This window comes from Canis lupus, chromosome 8 (assembly GCF_048164855.1).
Source record: "Canis lupus baileyi chromosome 8, mCanLup2.hap1, whole genome shotgun sequence".
NCBI lineage: Eukaryota > Metazoa > Chordata > Mammalia > Carnivora > Canidae > Canis > Canis lupus.
Window position 1 is genome coordinate 32,293,710 of NC_132845.1, and position 11,795 is coordinate 32,305,504.

At 34.9% G+C, this 11,795-nt stretch overlaps 2 long non-coding RNA genes across 11 annotated transcripts in view; one reads left to right on the forward strand and one right to left on the reverse strand.

Moving 5' to 3' along the window:
- Window positions 1-3,924, reverse strand: part of LOC140638068 (uncharacterized) — a 56,403-nt gene extending 52,479 nt beyond the window's left edge. For 4 of the 7 annotated variants that reach the window (XR_012035252.1, XR_012035249.1, XR_012035248.1 and 1 more), the window contains exons 1-2: window positions 3,817-3,924; window positions 2,210-2,845 (exon numbers count right to left, since the gene is read on the reverse strand). This is a non-coding gene — a long non-coding RNA (uncharacterized lncRNA). Of the gene's footprint in view, window positions 1-2,209; window positions 2,846-3,685 lie in introns of all 7 variants that reach the window. The other 3 variants (XR_012035253.1, XR_012035254.1, XR_012035250.1) reach the window with 3 other exon arrangements.
- LOC140638066 (uncharacterized) overlaps window positions 1-11,315 on the forward strand; it is a 79,020-nt gene extending 67,705 nt beyond the window's left edge. For all 4 annotated transcript variants that reach the window (XR_012035240.1, XR_012035241.1, XR_012035242.1 and 1 more), the window contains 3 exons: window positions 8,227-8,258; window positions 10,171-10,308; window positions 11,131-11,315. This is a non-coding gene — a long non-coding RNA (uncharacterized lncRNA). The remainder of the gene's footprint in view (window positions 1-8,226; window positions 8,259-10,170; window positions 10,309-11,130) is intronic.
- Window positions 11,316-11,795: the final 480 nt, after the last annotated feature.

Consider the following 11,795-nt stretch of genomic DNA (forward strand, 5'->3'; position numbering starts at 1 on the left):
AAAGAAAAGAAAAGAAAGGAGTTGGTCAAATATACTGGGACTAACCAGAGAAAGAGCTGTTAGAGTAAATATAATCAGAGAGAGACTTTGTGATTTCAGTGTTAATCAGCTGTCTGAATAAAAGAAGAAAAAAAATTTTTTTTTTTGCTTTGCTGCCAGGACATTTCTTGGAGTGAGAGATACTTTCTGAGGATGACTTAAGTCTCTCTATTCTCATTTTTAAGGACTGTATATACTTTATCCTGACTTCCTATATGCCACATCTTTTACAAGCAGCAGGAGTTTGATGTCCTTTGATGTCCTCGAGTACTTGTGATTTTAAAGTATAAATGTATATATGAAATCAATTATATTATTAGCATATAATTATGTATAGAATTAATTACAAATGTACATATATGTATATGGGAAAAAACCTGATGGAATTCATAGTTTCTTTTTCTGCCTTTTTCTGTTATATGCAGGAAATATCTACTTTTCTAAGTTAAGCAGTTCTTATTTGTGAACACTGAGAATGATTGCTCTTGTCCTTGAGTGCATTTACTAACATAGGAAGGTAAATATTTAGAGCAATACATAGGGATTTAGCCTTGTGATTCCCATTATTGTGAAGAAATGTAAATATTTACAGTATATTTATCCCATGATGTTTGTCCTGGGACTCAGAATAATGAAATGAAACAACTGTTTAAAACAAGTTATCCACAGCCTTGAATAAATTTGTGACTTAACACAATGTGGAAGACATTATGGCTTCCTACTGTCTTAGAATGCACTAAAATATAATCAGTGCCAGTATAGCCAACACTTTTTAAAGATGGAAAAACTTAAAATTGAGACTATAAGTAATCTGTAAGTGGCTTAAAGAAATACATTTTTAAGTGGAAAACTGGAGAACTAGTTAATTATAATTTTCTACCTTATATCATAAACATGGAAAGCCAGCAGGATAAATTTAACTTTTATTTTAACACAATATGTTATAGACTCTACCAGTGTAGAAATATAAGTAAATTAACTTTAAATGATATTTTCTGAAGATTTGTCATGTTAGCAGAAGGTAAGAGTAAGTATTGTACAATAGCCACTTTTGAGAATAAGAAAATAATTTCCTTTTGCTTTCTCTATTTTTTCTATCAATTTATTTATTTAAAATTCACAGTCCTAATTTGAAGGCATTAAAAGATCAGTTTTTTTTTTGTTTTTTTTTTTTTTAATATTGGAAAATAGTAGCTCTTTGGAGACCAGCTCAGGCATTGACATTATTCTCCTTGCTGTGAACTTGTCTACTCTTGAAAACATTTCTGGTTCTCCAACTTGCTAGCTATGTTTCCATCAGTTCCCATATTAGGAAAGTTGCTTGCAAGAGCATATTCTGTAGGTGATTTCCTACCTTGGTTGGCCTGATTCAAGGAGGAAGATGGCAATAGTCCTTTCTTACCAAATGCCTCTCTTTCTGATTGGTAGGGAAGCCTTTTTTGTGTGTCTCCCCACCATGTGCTTATCACTATTGTCACCCTTACCACACTTAATTATTATAATTATTTATATGGTTACCTTTCCCAGTAGACAATACACTCTTTGAGAATAGAGAATGTGTCTTAAATCTATGTGTCTCCAAATTTTTTTGGAGACCAAATTTTTTATATCAATGTATATATTTTTTATTCAATGTATCTTTGATACCAAATTTTATTCAATGTATCTTTGACTATTTATCTAATTTTCACCATTTTATCTATATCTATAACCCTATCTTGAATTGTGTTAGAAAACATGGCTTAATTGTGGAAATGCACTTTTATGAAAATTAACATTCCACTGAATAAACCTAATTCCCTCTTGTTTGACACTGGGGACTATCTAAATAAAATTCCAAACTATTCTATGTGGCTCAGGTTTTACATTGTTAATTATCACATAAAATGGATTTGCACAATTCTCTTGGGATTTCAATTCTCAAAATGTGTTTAATCAAACATTAATTTAGTTTAATTTTTAGTTTGCCAGTGAAATGATCTAGGGTATAAAATGAGTATGTATGTGTGTATTTTGGTCTGAACAGATTTATAGTGTCTATAAATTAGTGAACAAATAGTGTTATTCATTTAAAATAACAGAGTTGGGAGAAAATATTGGAAGTGCTCATTTACCAAAGGACTGTTTGTTTATACTAGGGGGTAAAAAGTAAAGATACTATCATAAATACCTATTGTTTTAGCCTTGGATAGATGCATTAGGGTCCAGCAGAAGGGCACTAGAACTGCCAAAGCCAGGAAAGATACTGTGCATATGGGTTAGCATAAAACACAAACACCTTAAAAAAAAAAAAAAACACAAACACCTTTATTGACCAGACATTGTGTTTTAAACACTGTTCTCCACTAAAAGTGACTTAGGACTCCTTGGAGAAATGATTGATCCTAAGGCAAGGGAAGGGAAGTACAAGGTGAGCCTAAATATCTTATTGTATCAGAAAGTAGAAAATATTTTTATTTTCTAGAAATAAAATTATTTTTATCAGATAATTATTACCAGTTAAGGGATCACGTTGATCAAATCTAGGAGAATTTGGATATCAAAATAAATAAAATAATAATGGATCATACTATAGCATAAAGGAAGAAACCATGATCCATACTTATGTAAAAACTAAATGGATAAATAAATATTTGATAAGAAAAAGGATATTCGGGGATCCCTGAGTGGTTCAGCGTTTTGGCGTCTGCCTTCAGCCCAGGACATGGTCCTGAAGAACCGGGATCGAGTCCCGCGTTGGGCTCCCAGGATGGAGCCTGCTTCTCCCTCTGCCTGTGTCTCTGCTTCTCTCTCTCTCTCTCTATGTCTATCATGAATAAATAAATAAAATCTTAAAAAGAAAGAAAAAGGATATTCATATGATCTCAAATTATCTTCCAACAAAACACAATTACAAAAAAAAGAGTAAACCTTACTGACAACACCTTTACTGAGCATCTAAGTAAATATAACTAGTATTAGAACAAATTGAATTTATGTACTAGATGATATGAATGCAAAAGAAAAACACAGCATCACTCCTGCAGTATTCATGCCAAAGATACAAAATGTGAATCATATCAAAAGGAAATCTCAGACAAACCTAAGTGTAAGGGCATTCTGTAAAATAGTGGGTCCTGTAATCTTTTTTTTTTTTTAAGATTTTATTTATTTATTTATTTATTTATTTATTTATTTATTTATTTATTTTTATTTGAGTGTGAGAGAGAAAATGTGAGTGGGGTGGGGGAGGAGGATGTGAAGGAGGAGCAGAGGCAGAGGGGCAAGCAGATTCTGGGCTGAGCCTGCACAATGAGGGGCTTGATCCCAGGACCTGAGATCATAACATAAGCTGAAACTGAGTAAGACCTTTAACCAACTGAGCTACCCAGGCACCCCTGGGCCTATAATCTTTAAAAACATTAAGATCATGAAAAGAGACACCGAGAAATTGTTCCAGATTGAAGGAGGTTAATAAATGAATGTAACTCTATTTCTGAACTGAATTCTTTGTTAGAACAGATTTGTTTAGGACAATGATTGGCTAACTTGAATGGGGTTTGAGGATTGGATGATGATGATGTATTATTCTAGTTATCTATTGCATATGAAAACATTCTCAATTTAATGGTGTAAATTATAATAATAATGATTGTATCATGCTTACAGATTCTGTGGGTTAGGAATTTAGAAAGGGCCCAGTGAAGATAATTTCTTCCTACTCCATGAAACCAGAGAGTCTAGCTGAAAACACTTGTTGGCTGGAAGCAAGAATCATTTGTTATGTTATTCACTTGCCTGGTGGTTGATTCTGGCTATTGGCTCAGAACCCAGACCTCCATGTTAGGCTTGTATTTCGGCACACTATGGTAGCTGGGTTCCAATAGTGAGTATCCGGAGAGAATCATACGGAAGTTCTATCATCATTTATGACTTAGCCTCAGAAGTTACTCAGATGCAAGGACAGTAAATAAAGACTTTCCCACTTTCTCCTTTTTTTAGGCTGAAACCACAAATTTGATGGGAGAAATGTGAAGCTCACTTTATAAAAAGAACATGTGAGATGGAAGAGAGATTAGGTTTTAGTCATCTTTAGAAAATAAAGCCTGTCTCATGTGCAATGATAATTAACTGATTTTGATAGTGTTGCTGCAGTTTTATAAGGCAGTCACCTTATATATAGAAAATCATAGTTAAATATTCAAGAGTGATGAGACATTATGTTGGCAATGTATCCACACATGGTTTCAGAAAAATATTAATTTATGTATGTATGTATGTTCCAGAAAAATATCTAATGGAAATGTTCTATTCTTACAAATTTTCTGTAACTTTTTAGTTGTTTGAAAACAAAAGCAAAAGCAAACATCTAGAAATATAAAGGGAGATTTCCAGGAGGACCAGATTAGACTACTTTGTAAAATGGAAATGAAGAAAGCAAACTAAAATAATGCCCCTGGGAGGGGACGGGAGTAGGGAGGGTGGATTTCCATTTGTAGGAGATGATTAAGCTGTAATGATAAAACTGTAACAATGATGACAGAAATGGTAAATAGAAGGCTTCCTAGGCTTTCTCTACTGGGAAGAACTAACTTGTTTTACAGAAATATTCTAGTATTCATGAATGGAGGAATTAGGTGTTCAGCTCCAACTTCAAGTGGAAAATAGCCTATCCTGCCAATAAAGTTGTTTTGCTTTTCCATCAGTAAAGATTTAAAACAGTTCTTTTCTACCTATTTTTCAGATAGTAAACTGGTCTTTTAAAGATAATGTAAATATAGAAATAATCGAAGAAATGTAAAAAAAAAAAAAAAAAAAAAAAAAAAAAAAAAGAAATAATCGAAGAAAAGATTTTTCAGGTTAGAGAGAATTGAAGAATCACATTCTTAGCTGTAATATTTAAGTATTGTTTTTTTAAATCCTTAAGTGAAAGAGAAATTATAATTGCTGTCAAAATCTGCTTTTTATCCTTCAGAACAGCACTGCACAATGGAAATATAGTGATGACTATATACATGCTATTAAATTTAATAGCCACATTATAGAAAAAGTAAAAAGAAGTTAATTTTAACAACATATTTTTAACCTGACATGAAGAAAATATTATTTCAATATGCAATAAATAGTAAAAATTGAGATTTTTTAAAAAAAATAATATTTATTATTTATTTGAGAGAGAGAGAGAGAGAGACAGAGATCATGAGCTGGGGGGAAGGGCTAAGGGAGAGGGAGGCTCCCCCTGAGCAGGAAGCCAATGTGGAATTCAATCCCAGGATCTGGGAATCGTGACCTGAGCCAAAGGCAGACCCCTAACCCACTGAGCCACACAGGCACCCGAGATTTCTTACTTCCATTTTTTGGATGAAGTCTTCAAAATCTGAATTGTATTTTACACTTAATGCACTTTTAAAAAGTTTCTATTTATTTTAGAGGATACAGAGAGTGCAATTGGGGAGGGGCAGAAAAAGAGGGAGAAAGAATGTGAAGCAGACTCCACACTGAGCTCAGAGTCCTGATGCTCAATCCCACAAGCATGAGATCATGACCTGAGCTAAATCCAACAGTTGGATACTTAACCTTCTGAGGCACCCAGGTGCCTCTAGAACACATTTTAACTGGACTAACCACTTTTAGGAGTATTCAGTAGCCCCATAGGACTAGCGGCTGCTATATTGGGCAGTGCAGCTCTGTAATATGTATGTGTACATAGTACTCATCATAGAATTTTTTAAATAAATATTTTATTTATTTATTCACAAGAGACACAGAGAGAGGCAGAAACATAGGCAGAGGCAGAAGCAGGCTCCCTATGGGGAGCCTGATGTGAGATTCAATCCCAGGACTTGATTCCAGGACTTCAGGGATCCCGACCTGAGCAGGAGGCAGACGGTCAACCACTGGACTACCCACGTGCCCCCCGCACCACCCGGAATAGGATTCTACTACTGAGTATGAACTCAGTATTTGTCAGTAAACCTTTGTGTTATATTTAAAGTCCTGGATTGAAGAATTCTCTTCAGGTACCATTACATCTGAAATGTTTGAAGCCTCACTTCTCAATCCAGTAAATACTCAGGTACACAGTAGTATTGTTATACAAATACCTTCCCTGAGACTTATTCACTGTGGGCATAGCAAGCATTTATTCCAAAAAACTAATTAAAAAGGTTATTTTGTACCCTAGCTTAGATAGTATAAAATACTTCTCAAAAGGGAAGATCAAAATTGAAGATATTTTGTTGAAGTGTCAGGTATTTCTTGACTAGGAGGACATTGAATGTCTTCTGAGTGACAGATGCAAGATTTTTAAGGTAGTAGTAGAGGGAATTTCTATACTGGTAACTGGGCAATGACTTCTTGAAAAGTTTGCTTCTACTCTTTTGCTGCTTATCAGCTGCCTGTGCCTCCTGAGGTTTATGCGAATGTTACTAAGATGCAGGAAAGCATCAATCTATACTTCACTAAAATATTTAACCAAGAAATCTTCTGATTTAGGAGCAAATGGAGTGCAAGAAAATCAATCCTATCTATTTACATAAATACTAACATTTGGGTCTAAACAGAGGCAAGAGTTAGAGTATATTTACTATAAACAGAGTTAAGTAATTTATATGTATTTGCTTATTTAACCTTGAGAATAACTCTTAAAGGACCATATAACCATCAACCACCAGTATTTCTTATGGGAAACTGGAGGTATAGGGAAGTTAAGGTAATTGCCCAGGTCATGTAGGAGTTATATTCAGGATTAAAACTCAGGATTAAAACCTGACTCTAGAATCAGGGACCTTAACATCTATACTACCTGTCAAAAAATATGAAATTGTTTCTTCCATGGAACCACCTGCTTCTTCAGTTATTCTTGGTATACGTATTCTTTGGAGATGTCATATTGAAGGTTTTTTTTGTTTTGTTTTGTTTTGTTTTGTTTTGTTTTTTATCCAGTAGTTGACTTTGACTTCATATGAATAAAACTTAAGTTTATTTTCATGCTTAGAACACTTGAAATTATATACCTCTACTTTCAGACAAAATATCCTCTTAATGGTACCTAGTGGCCCTCATCTCCATTGGCCTCACTAATCTTCCAAGAGTTTTTTGTGTGTGACCACTTTGGATTCTATATGTTCTTCCTCTCTGTGTGACTAACACTATTTTTTTCCCCAACTTTGAAACCAAATGAAATTTAGTACTTCAATTCCCCTCTGACTTCTAACTGATTTCTTCTGTTCTGAGCCAGTGGAGAATAACAACAGGCAGTAGAATTTCTCTGTGTCCCAAACTATCCTTGCTTATTCTGCTGGCTGCATCAAAGACTCTGTAGCTGGCATTTTACTATGCTGCTAGAAATTTAACAGTAAACAGAGCAATATCCAGTGTACTCCACCCATCAATTCGTGCACACAAACCTCACTCATCCAGGACTCATGGGGGTAATGAAGTGTTTCTCTGGCATCTTAGCAGTAGACCCCCATTTATTTCAGAACAGTGAAACTGACAGTGCTGCCAAAAGATCATTCTGTTTTGAAGACTTTCCTGACTGGTGTCAATCTTGTTACTGTTTTGTTTTGTTTCTTTTCTTTCTCTTTCTTTCTTTCTTTCTTTCTTTCTTTCTTTCTTTCTTTCTTTCTTTCTTCTTTCTTTCTTTCTTTCTTTCTTTCTTTCTTTCTTTCTTTCTTAATTTCTTTCTTTCTTTCTCTTTCTTTTTTCTTCTTCCTTCTTTTCTTTTCTTTTCTTTTTTTTCTTTTTTTTTTTTTTTAATTTATGGCCATTTCAAAGTTTGAAAATCCATGGTCTCCCTAAATACTATATTTGAAAATGCAAGTGCTTACTGACTCTATGACTCCAGGCAATAGGGATACCAGTTTTACTTAACAGGAAATACCCTATGACTTTCCTAGCAGCTTCTTTCTAGTTAGATTCAGTTGGGACCACGTGGCTTTTTTTTTTTTTTTTTTCTTAACTGGTAAAGGATGCAAGGTCTACTTTTCATGATATGTTTAGACTAAGCTGACACAAAAATTAACACATGAAAGAGATTATTTTATTTGAGGGTAAAAATAAGTGCCGGGAGGTTGATCTCTCTAGTTGATAAAGCAAGCTAAACTAATCAGTAGTCTATCTGAATGTTCTGTTTTCATGAGAAATAAGTCAGTTGTGCATTGGGATGAATAATCTTAAGTAAAGAATTCTATTTTGCTTTTTTAGGAGGCTCCCTACCTCCTGTGGTCGACTTAACGGTAAGAATAAAAACATTAAAGTATGATTTTTCCAAACTACTTCAGTTTCTATCTTTTATTGCTTCCTTTTGTAAAGCAAGCACTGGTAGTCTTGGCATACAGTGGTGACACGGTTACTTAAAATTATCACCTGTAGACAACTGTATTTAAGCACCTAGGAAGAGAAAGGAGAAAGAAGGCATGATAAGTAGTTGCTACTATGAAACACTTCAGTGAAAATAAACAGTAAAATTGAGTTGGTTGTTAACTTATAAACACAGTGGAGAACTTGTAGAAATAAAATCATGAGCTCAGGGTCATAAATCTTTCACTCCAGTTCAAGGGATTAGAAGAACTCAAAGACTACCCTGTAAGAAATTCTCATTTCTTATAGCTACATGGTTGAGATTTCTGAAAACTAAACCAAAGTCTGTTCCTGCAGATAGGGGAATTACAATGCAACTTGAATTCCTCTGCTTATAGGATCTCTTATATTAGATAAAGGGTATTGGTTTGGAAAGACTTAGTTTCTGAAAATTGGAATGGAACATGAAGGCAGATTTTTATGAAACTGGGGACCTTAGTCCCCTAAATTTTACTGAGCCTCATTTGATAGTAAGAGTAGACATCCCCTCTATTTTAGGAAGTGAATCTGTCTTTGCCTGAATCTCATAATGTGTCTTTCTAAGGCACTGTCTATCCTCCTCAGAAGATAGCTTGTAGATATACAACTAGACTTAAGTTCCAATTGGTCCCAGAAGATGAATTAAAAAGTATGAACAGTTAATACTATGACATACACCAAGATAATTGCATTACTTTCCTAATCTATATAGACAGGAATCTGGGGGAAAATATGAGAAAATGGGTCCCAAGGGTCTTGAGTTCAGTTGGAAAGAGTATAATATTTGATTGGGCTGAATCTATTGATGTAAGATTCTTAGTTGAATTATTAGCTCAAATAGAAAGGAATAGATCTAATAGTTTGATGATGACGGACATATGGACCCAAATGTGGCCTACACCTATGCTAGAGAAAATTTAAATACCAGAGCTTTCTGAGTATATTGTAGAGGAAGTTATCCAAAGGCTTAGAGAGATTAGAATGTTAGATATGACTTATGAAGTAAAAGTTGCCTACTATTCCTTTAGTATATCACCTAGAAGGGTCCAGAATCTACTCTTTCATGAGGAAAGCTTTGAAGAGCTATGTTATAGCTCTTTATTATTGAAGAGCTGTTTTGTTTTTGTTTTTTAGAGACCTATTTATTTATTTGAGAGAGACAGCACTTACAAGTGTGCACACAAGGTGGGAAGGGGCAGAGAGAGAGAATCTTCAAGCAGGCTCTTCTCTGAGTTCAGAGCTCAATGTAGGACTCTATCCTATGACCCACAAGATCATGACTTGAGCTGAAATCAAGAGTCCAGTGCTTAACCAACTGAGCCACCCAGGCACCCCAAAGAGCTGTTGTTTTTATTCATTTTAGCCTAGAAATGAAAAATGAGAATTGCTACTATCAAACCAAGGTCCCTTAATGCAGTAGGGATGATAGATCCCAAAGTGGCTGTAACCAGGTTGAGGCTGTAAATTATCAAAGACGTAGGTGCTGTTAACTTAATGGGAAATAGAGATAAAGCAGTAATCTAATAATCTTATCTGCAGATATATTTGGCATTGATGGGTCATGTTTCCACAGATGGACAGACTACTAAAGATCTCACTGATTTGTATGAGTTGAAAAGTTTAGGTCTGGTGAATAGAAATCTGACTTGAGTCACTACTATACAGGATTTTGATTACTTCACCAATTCCTTGGTTATGCCATTTCATGGGCACAGAACCATTTAAATTAAATTTAAATCTTGGTTTATAAATTATACTGGACAATATGTATTACACAAAAATAGATGTCTGCTGTCTGCTATCCCGAAGCCCAGTTACAGGATGGCCTTGAAGACAATAACGATGGAAGATCCTTTCAGTAGACAGAGCTTAAAGCAGTGTGCTTGATTCATTTTTCCTGGAAGAAGAGATGCCAGAGTTAGAGATCAACAGATATTCATAAGCAAGGTTAGTAGTTTGGCTAAATGGTCATAGATTTTAAGGAAGGTAATTGAAAATTGGTGAGATGAATGACTGGGGAATATTTATGTAGCTAGACCTCTTTGAATGATCAAAGAGCATGAGGATATTTGTGCTTCATGTGAATGCTCACCAAATAGAAATCTCTTTGCAGAGAAGAATTCATATAATTTTGTGCATAGCAAGACCCATTCTGTGGATACCAGTCAGCCTGTTACTTCAGACAACCTGGTCATTCCCCAGTGAGCTCATGAATAAAGTGGTCTTGGTATCAGGGATAGAGTGCAAATACAGGCTCAGTACCATGGTCTTACACTTGCTAAAGGCAACCAGACTAAAACTATCGCTAAGTGGCTAACTTGCCAAAAGAAGAGGCCAACACTGAGATCCATTGTGGCTCCATTCCCTAAAAGAAATAGCCAAGCCTCATGTATTGTATTGATTATATTTGGATTACTTCTATCACGGAAAAATCATCAGGCTTTTTGTTTTGCTTTGTTTTGTTTCACTTGAATAGACACTTACTCAGGATCTGGATTTGCCATCCTTGCACATGATACTTTTGCTAAGTCCATGGACTTACAGAAGCTTAATACATGATACTCAAACAGAATTTTATAGCAACTGAAGGGCAGTAATGTGGCCATGTTCATGGAATTCACTTCATTTTACCCATCTTGAAACAGGTTGTCTGGTAGAACAATGAACTGTCTTATAGTAATATGTTATGTTGGTGCACTGTGGTAATGTTGTCCAGGATATGTCTTAGATCAGAGACTAATTTATGATGTTTTTTTTTTCTTTCCATAGCCATGATTCGCCAGTCCAAGAGTTAAAGGGTGTCTTTCTTACTCTCAGCCCCTGTAAAAATGTTTGTTTCCTATCCATGCAACTCTGAACTTTAATGGGTCTTAGAGGTTCTAGTTCCCAAGGGGAAATAATTCCATTAGGGGATAAACCAATAGTTTCATTAAACTTAGAATTGAAACTTCAAATAGTTGCTTTGTGTCTTAATGCTGAGAGAGAGGGAGAGAGAGAAAAAACAATCAGGTAAAGAAAGTCAGGGTTGGAGTAATTTACCCTGACTACAAAGGAGTATTGGGTGGCTGCTGTACAATATGGGGCAGAAGGGATATATCTGGAAGGCAGCTGATTGCCCCAGGTGCATCTTAGAATTCCCATGTCTTCTGATCAAAGTTAAGAGAAAACTATCACAATCTAATCTTACAGATTTCTAATGACCTAGATCCTTCAGGAGTGAGGATTTGGTACAACCCACCTGCAAGAAATCTTGATTAGTGGCATGCATTGCAATAATTATGAGTATTTCATCCTCAATGTGATATTATGTCTATGCATATATGAATCTATTTTTTTCTTCCCCTCTCCCATCCCCCTTCCATCTAACATAAGTCATGTTAATAGTAGTTTTTCTTGTAATCACAGTGTTTTAAGTTATAAGATACATAAGACTA